The 8,839-nt window shown below is 36.3% G+C and overlaps 1 long non-coding RNA gene across 1 annotated transcript; it reads left to right on the top strand.

The window, feature by feature from the left end:
• Positions 1–3,168: 3,168 nt before the first annotated feature.
• On the top strand, positions 3,169–4,526 carry LOC128545660 (uncharacterized). Its single transcript, XR_008365884.1, has 3 exons — positions 3,169–3,699; positions 3,785–3,864; positions 3,973–4,526. It is a non-coding gene; the product is annotated as an uncharacterized LOC128545660 (long non-coding RNA).
• The last annotated feature ends 4,313 nt before the right edge of the window (positions 4,527–8,839 follow it).

The following is an 8,839-nucleotide window of genomic DNA, read 5'->3' on the forward strand; positions in this document are numbered from 1 at the left end:
TACATTAATTTTTAGGTTGACTGGCGGGCGGCATGGCGGCTAAGCGGTTACACTGTTTGCATGTTCCCCCTGTATTTGGTGGGTTTCCTCCGGTGTCCTGCGATGGATTGGCACCCTGTCCATGTTGTACCCCGCCTCGTGCCCTAAGTCTCTAGGGATAGTCTCCAGGCCCTCTGCAACCCTGAATACAGGATATAAAGGTATAGACGATGAGTGAGTGAGGTTGGCTGGCACGTTTCCTTATTAGAAAGCGGTTCTATCCTGGTACGTGTTCCACAGAGTACAAGGCTTTCCTGAATAGTGTAAGTGTGAAAATCATTTAAAAAATATTGTAGCCATCTCCCCATCACCATTCCCAATTGTAAATATCTTTTGGAAGACAGGATTTCCATCATTCCAGAACAATTCTTTCAGTAGAGAATTCACCCTTTCAGGAACAGTTGCCAAGCTTCATTGGTGCTGACAATGCTTTGCCTTCATTTGCTTCCAAATATTCCCTAAACAATGATTAGAAATTGACTTTTTACCAGAAATCAGCCAACTTCTTCACTGAACATGTGGTGTACAGTATAATAGTACTGCTTGAACAGTAAATTAATAGTTGACTACCATTCATACTGTAAGTCACACCGTATTACCTAATGCATCACACACTAGTGATTTTGGCTCACCACGGTCTAGAATGTGGTTAAATAATAACAGAACTACTGACATTTGATGTCACAGACATTAAAAATTATCCAAACATATGAGCAACGATGGATGACAACTTCAAACTAGGAGAGACCGAAACCTGTGGTGAGCTTTGACGATGATGGAATTTTTCCTGATGATTAAGAGACTGGCTTTTTTTGGGGTGGGTCTAAGGACAAGTCTGCTTTGGCAGAGATGATGCTGTTTTTATGGAAACATTATGTAGTAACATCTACTGTATGTATATGTTGTTATTCATTTGCTTTTTGAAGATTTAAAGGAGTTTCTACTGCAATCTTCAATGCAATATACCTCTGGACTTTTATTCATCACAAAGATAATTTCCTAAAATGATCCTGGTCCAACAGAAATCCTGCTTTTTGCAATAAATAAAAAAAAAAAAAAAACATTATAGCCTAGCTCAGTATAGTTTAATGTCAAATAAGTTGACTTAAGTGAGTTCAAAGACTAAGATCGAAAAACACATGGGTAATTAATTGTGGTGCCATTGTTCAATTCCCATACCAAAAAAAGTATACATAACTGTCAAGTTAACTTCAAGTATATTTTTCATGTGTACTTTATGGAGTAAGTATACTAATGTTCAGCATTAACAATGATTTTCAATTACCGGTCACAGCATCGTGGGTACCCAAGGCTCACCCATACCTGCTGGAACCAAAAGCCAGCCATCTGGTTAGATCCCACGAAAACCTGGGAAAACAAAAAAAACAAAACAATCCAATCAAGCACCCATGGGATGCACCACACAAACAAATCAGATTCTTGGAGGCTCTGCTCCACAACTCAGAGCACTCAAAGGATGAGCTGAAGTCCTGGTGCCAGACATCACAGCACACCCGCTGAAGTCTTGTAGAGTCATGTCCCAAGGGGCGAGACCTGCCAACGTGGAACCTACTGTACATAATGGTTTGTGTTCTAATGTTATGGCTGATCAGTGTACTGTGAAGTATACTATAAGTGAAATTAAAGATACTAGTTATGTAGTTCTTCATTTTATATAAATATACTTTGAAGTCCAGTATACTTTCGGGAAACCACTAGTTTGGCAATTTTATTACGCTAGTACACTTGTAAGGTTTTTAAGTAAACGCAACATCCTTGTTGTTGTTTGATGCCCACAGATTATTTTTGTTCTTTTAAACAGTAGGTTTCTATTTGGGTATAACTTTTTATAGCTTTAAATGTACTTTGAGTAACTAATATGAACATGATAAATAGATTACTCACATAAAAAATATCACAAGCCATATTAAGAACATATATAATGTTCATAAATCAGAAACCGTACACAATTAATATACAGATACCAGAATATGATATCTCAAATCAACATTGCTTGGGTTAAAATCCTAAACAAACCCTGAATGATGCCATTGTCTTTTTCTTTTCCTAAAGAAAAAATTAACTCTCCACTCTTTCACCCCTTAAGACTAATTAATATGTCTGATTAATATATAAAATATATAATTTCATCCTTGATTACGCTACTTTAATGGCTTAAAATATCAACTACTATGCCTAAAGTCCGTTACTCGTACGCTTTGAAAAAACTGTCAGTAAAATGTACTATTGTTTGCTGTATTTGTTACATACATAACAAGACTACAGGGGCAATGGTGGTGGAACACTTCTCCCCTGTGATGGATTGGCACCTCCATCCAGAGTGAACACTGCCTCATGCGCTAAATCCTTAGGGATTGGCCCCATGCTTCCTGTGACGCTGTACAGGATAAGAGGTATCGAGTATGATTCAGTGAGTGAGTGAGTATTCCAGCCCAAACACTAGAAGACTAGACTAAGTATAATGCAACTATAATTTTCTTAAGTATACTGTATTTTGATCAAGATATTATGCTCAAGTATAGACGAAAACATGATTAAACATTTCTGTCGCCTTGTCAGTTTGAAGCAAGTATACTTAAGCGCATACAAAAACAAAATCATATGCACTTATTTTTTTGTAGGAAAAAAGGGTTATAGTAATAGGACACTTAAATAAACGTCTTTCTGATCAAATCAGAATTACTATCAATTACCAAACGAGTTTTTGTGTTAGAATAAGAAACCATCAAAACCAGTGATCTTCAGGATACATGCTTCACCATTTCACTAAGGCAACAGTTGACCTACTTGAGTCACATTTCAAAACAATAAGTTTATGGGTAATGTGTCATCTGTGTTGGCCAGGACCGGGAGCCAACATTCATCAGCTAACTCACAAGGCCTTTATGGGAAAACAAAACAAAACACACGATCCCAGAATACACTCCTGATGTTGATGAAGTGGTTACTGAAAATGAATAGACACTATTCTACACCAGAGGCTTAAAGAGTTGCCCTCTCCAATTAAAATCACTTTAGGAACCATTTAAGTTTTTCAAAGAGTAAAACAGTATATTTTTTGTCAGTTTATTCATGTCGACACAGATGCTAGACGGTCTTACATTCCTCAGTTAAGTTTAAAATAAGAATGCATGGCATAAAACATAATTACAGTAAAACAATCATTTGATTGGAAAGTAAGATTGGGTGGTGCAGTTTATTTTAAAGGATATAATTTAAAAAAATATTGTTCGATTATGCATGTAACGATCGGGGTTAGACATAGTTTATAGTGTTGCCAGCGAACTCTTTTTCTCAGTTATCTTTTTCACATTAAAGGTCTTTAGAAAGTGGGAATGGTTCCAGGGTGTTGTCTTTTAAGTGGCTTTTTGTCTCCTTCCAAACCAAGCTAAAACACAGTAAGCAAATGATTCAAACTAATGTTTGGATTTCCACACTGTAATTATACAGATTAAGTAAGAGCACTGACGAGAGTCAGATGTCGGCGGATATTGCTCAAAGCTTGCCGAGCATCACTCATTTATCTGGCTGGACGGATTCCTGACTAAACCCACCCTGATCTCACAGCTGATCGCTATATAAACCGTAGCAGCCCAGAAGCAGACACACAGGGATACGTGGACTGAGCACTGAAGCAAGGTAACGTTTAGTTTCAAAGCTTTTGTATGTCCAGGGATATTGTGTTTATTTAAAAGCTGTTTCACAGTACAACCATTTTTTATAGTAACCTTCTTCACCTGAAGGATGTGGACATTCAGGACAGCACTGCTGGTGGCGCTCCTAGCATTCGTATTTGCCAAACCAGTAAGTTGTTTAATTATCTGTGCTGATTTAATCCAAATCAGAATTTTCAGTCACGCCTGGATTACACAGCAGGACTTTTCTCACTGACAAATTTCACTCTGTTTCCAGTTTCGTCCAGGACGTGGCAGCACATCAAACTTGGATAACTCAAGCTCATCTTCTGAATCCGATATGTCTGCCTCCAGTGAATCTAGTGGTTTTGCGAAAAGCGACTCGAGTGAATCCAGCGAATCTGCATCATCTGAGGAGAAGGTTTTCACCACTGCTGAACCAGAGACCAGTAGCGGTATAACTGATGCACCACCGTTGACCACAGATGGAGGCATCACGTGTTTTACTGTGCGTCCTGAAACCGAGCCTAGAGGAGACAACTAAAAGTTATTGTAGCGTTAAGCTTTTTTTTTTATTTTTTATTTTTTGGCTCTCATTTTAACAAGTTTTTGACTTGCTCTTTCAGCCATCCCATTTTAGAGTCACTGCAATGGAGCAACATTAGCAGAAACACATTTAAGCAGCGTTGTCATTTTTTGGGGGGTTTTGTACTGTTTTTGTATTTTAGCGTTACCATTTCTTTCTGTTTCTTATATAAAGTGAACTTTTAGTGTTTGATACAGTTCAAAAGAATAATAAAGGTAATGTGTATTTAGACTTGTCTGCCTATATGTTTTTTTTGTGTGTGTGCATGTTAATATTTATATTCCAGACATAAATATTGACACTTATTGATGCTTCTGTTCATTTCAAATCTTTGCTTATTTTTAAATATAAATGCTTGAAATATGCAAAATTATCAGTTAGTAAAAAATATTGATTAGAAAATGCTTGATACTTTTTTCATTGTAATCTAGTGAAAAATGAGAACATTTCGATAAATTCCAAAATATTGAAAGATATTGTCTGGTCATACACCAAATAAATATTGTAGCGTTTTTCACTGCTAAGCAGGAACTTGGAGAGACGAGTGAGCTTCCTGGCTGCCCAATGCAAATGGCTGGGAGTATTGAATACCAGCACAAGACAGCACATCCAACTTCAACACACACCCTGGCCGAAACCACTACCCCAAACACCTTTCCCCAACACGGTGAACACATAACACTCCCTCCCGCAAAGCATGATGGATGTAACTCAAACCCCACCCACGCCACAATATTTTGCCTGATTTTAAGAGTCAAACAAAAAAGCAATAAAAACTGAAACGAGAAATAAATTAAAATTTTATCCTCACTTTATTTGTAACATAATACATATTTACTTTTCTCTATTATTATGTGTTTGTAAAGTCGTAACATGACTTTTAAGCATTAGACATCATCAAGGAATTAATCTGATTTCAATTTAAATCTGTGAGAACAAGATGGAGATCTAATTCCTATCATCGTAATCAAATCAGTTTGCATTGTGACAGCTAACTGTTAGCATGCAGCTAGTTTGTATGGTCTGAGTTATTATGCTAGCTAACATTTGAGAGATTAGGAAGAACTTAGCCCTGGCTTGCACTAATAAGCCATAACATATAAATGATCTGCCTATATTGTGTAGGTCCCACTTGTGCTACCCATCAAAGCATGGACTCTATTAATGGACAGGAGTCAACATGGCCACTCTGACCTGATATTTGGCTGCGCAGCCTAAGACGCAGCAGACTGGCATCATATTGTTTAGCAATTTGCTCTACAGCTGCACTTTTGTAGATCTGGACCAGACAGCCTAGTTTTCACTGCGTGCATGCATCACTGTGTCCATGACCCTGTGTTTTGGAGATGCTTTAACCCGGACGTCTGGCCATCACAGTATGGCGTTTGTCAAAGTCATTCATGTTCTTACGCTTGCCCATTGACATTGACATCAACTATAAGAACTGAATGTTCACTTGATGTGTATATCCCAGGCCCTGAAAGGTGCCACAAAAATAAAATAATTAATGATATTCACGTCACCTGACAGTGGTTTTAATGTTATGGTTAAACTGTGTATAGTACACTTTTGTGTACACTTTTTGAAACTGCAGGCAAGTTTGGAAAGTTTTGGAAAGAGAAGTGATTTATTATGATATTCATACAGAATTATTACATTTCATCAGTCATTACTCTGGTGGAGAATCCAAACTACAGATTCTCTCAGAAATAGGAAGGTTTTTCAGATAAAGCACTTATTTGGTCGACCCTTCATGATGGCATTAAATCAGTATTACATATTGCATTTACAATTATTACAGCGCCATCTTGTGGTTGATTATTTCCTATATTGTATTGTATTTGTCTTTGAAATGAGGATTTTTCTTGTAGTAGTAAATTGTGTTATGTAATTGTAAAGGGGTCTCTTTATAGACTGATTTTAGAGCTTGGAAATGAGATCGTACCTATGTACATGTGTGTATGAGTGATATCTTTATGAAATCTTAATATTACCATGGATGGTAGATGGCTCTCAATATATCGCAGCTATACAGTGGTGTGAAAAACTATTTGCCCCCTTCCTGATTTCTTATTCTTTTGCATGTTTGTCACACAAAATGTTTCTGATCATCAAACACATTTAACTATTAGTCAAAGATAATATAATTGAACAAAAAAATGCAGTTTTTAAATGATGGTTTTTATTATTTAGGGAGAAAAAAAATCCAAACCTACATGGCCCTGTGTGAAAAAGTGATTGCCCCCCTTGTTAAAAAATAACTTAACTGTGGTTTATCACACCTGAGTTCAATTTCTGTAGTCACCCCCAGGCCTGATTACTGCCACACCTGTTTCAATCAAGAAATCACTTAAATAGGAGCTACCTGACACAGAGAAGTAGACCAAAAGCACCTCAAAAGCTAGACATCATGCCAAGATCCAAAGAAATTCAGGAACAAATGAGTACAAAAGTAATTGAGATCTATCAGTCTGGTAAAGGTTATAAAGCCATTTCTAAAGCTTTGGGACTCCAGCGAACCACAGTGAGAGCCATTATCCACAAATGGCAAAAACATGGAACAGTGGTGAACCTTCCCAGGAGTGGCCGGCCGACCAAAATTACCCCAAGAGCGCAGAGACAACTCATCCGAGAGGCCACAAAAGACCCCCGGACAACATCTAAAGAACTGCAGGCCTCACTTGCCTCAATTAAGGTCAGTGTTCACGACTCCACCATAAGAAAGAGACTGGGCAAAAACGGCCTGCATGGCAGATTTCCAAGGCGCAAACCACTTTTAAGCAAAAAGAACATTAAGGCTCGTCTCAATTTTGCTAAAAAACATCTCAATGATTGCCAAGACTTTTGGGAAAATACCTTGTGGACCGACGAGACAAAAGTTGAACTTTTTGGAAGGTGCGTGTCCCGTTACATCTGGCGTAGAAGTAACACAGCATTTCAGAAAAAGAACATCATACCAACAGTAAAATATGGTGGTGGTAGTGTGATGGTCTGGGGTTGTTTTGCTGCTTCAGGACCTGAAAGGCTTGCTGTGATAGATGGAACCATGAATTCTACTGTCTACCAAAAAATCCTGAAGGAGAATGTCCAGCCATCTGTTCGTCAACTCAAGCTGAAGCGATCTTGGGTGCTGCAGCAGGACAATGACCCATAACACACCAGCAAATCCACCTCTGAATGGCTGAAGAAAAACAAAATGAAGACTTTGGAGTGGCCTAGTCAAAGTCCTGACCTGAATCCTATTAAGATGTTGTGGCATGACCTTAAAAAGGTGGTTCATGCTAGAAAACCCTCAAATAAAGCTGAATTACAACAATTCTGCAAAGATGAGTGGGCCAAAATTCCTCCAGAGCGCTGTAAAAGACTCGTTGCAAGTTATCGCAAACGCTTGATTGCATTTATTGCTGCTAAGGGTGGCCCAACCAGTTATTAGGTTCAGGGGGCAATTACTTTTTCACACAGGGCCATGTAGGTTTGGATTTTTTTTCTCCCTAAATAATAAAAAACATCATTTAAAACTGCATTTTGTGTTAACTTGTGTTATCTTTGACTAATAGAATAAGAAATCAGGAAGGGGGCAAATAGTTTTTCACACCACTGTATATATATATATATATATATATATATATATATAGCTGCGATACATGGAGAGCCATCTACCATCCAGAACTATTTACTATATGATTACTTATTATATATGTTTATGCTAATTTCCTAATTTATTTTTTTATTAGTTACTATTTACTACACTTGTTATTATACTTACACAATTTTTATGTAGAAACATTTAATTTCTTTATTTTCGTAGGCAAATTACTTTTACAGGCATTCTGAAGGCAGTTTTCTGCATAAGACTCTCCTCTTTTTTATACAAGCAAATGCTTACAACTTATTTATTTAATTTATTTTAAAATTAATAATAATTAATTTATTTATTTAAATAAATAAATAAATAACTTATTTATTTTATTTTATTTTTATTTATTTTATTTTTATCTGATTTATTTTCGTCTGAACAGTCTCTTAAATAATGTGTCGCTTTCTTTTCTGATGAACACTTTATGTATGCAAATAAATATAAAAATCTAAATTTTAGCACTGACTCATTTATAATATAATCAAATTATATATATATATATATATATATATATATATATATATATATATATATATATATATAAAGAAACTCTGTAACAGAGGTTGAGCTTAAAAAAAGTTTTTTTGGATGGTATTTTTTTGTAAAGTTACTTTATTAAATTGCTCACTGTTAAAAGCACTATAAAATTTTCATTGAATTAGATTGATTATGGCAAAGATGTGATGAAATCAAGATATACAGTATGTGTTGTTTTAAATCTTAAACTGCCTTCAGTTATAATCTGTGAAACCATTAGGATTTGTAGTTTACCATGAAAACGCCAGAGAAATGTGTGTGATTGGCAGTTGCCTTGTACAAAGTTTGGAATTAACTGTCTTGGTTGTGTAGACACTCTTAGAGTGTTAAATAAAAGTTGGAAAAACACACTAGACATTGTTATAATAAATGATCAAGAAGGCA

The sequence above is a fragment of the Clarias gariepinus genome, chromosome 17, assembly GCF_024256425.1.
Source record: "Clarias gariepinus isolate MV-2021 ecotype Netherlands chromosome 17, CGAR_prim_01v2, whole genome shotgun sequence".
Taxonomy (NCBI): Eukaryota; Metazoa; Chordata; class Actinopteri; order Siluriformes; family Clariidae; genus Clarias; species Clarias gariepinus.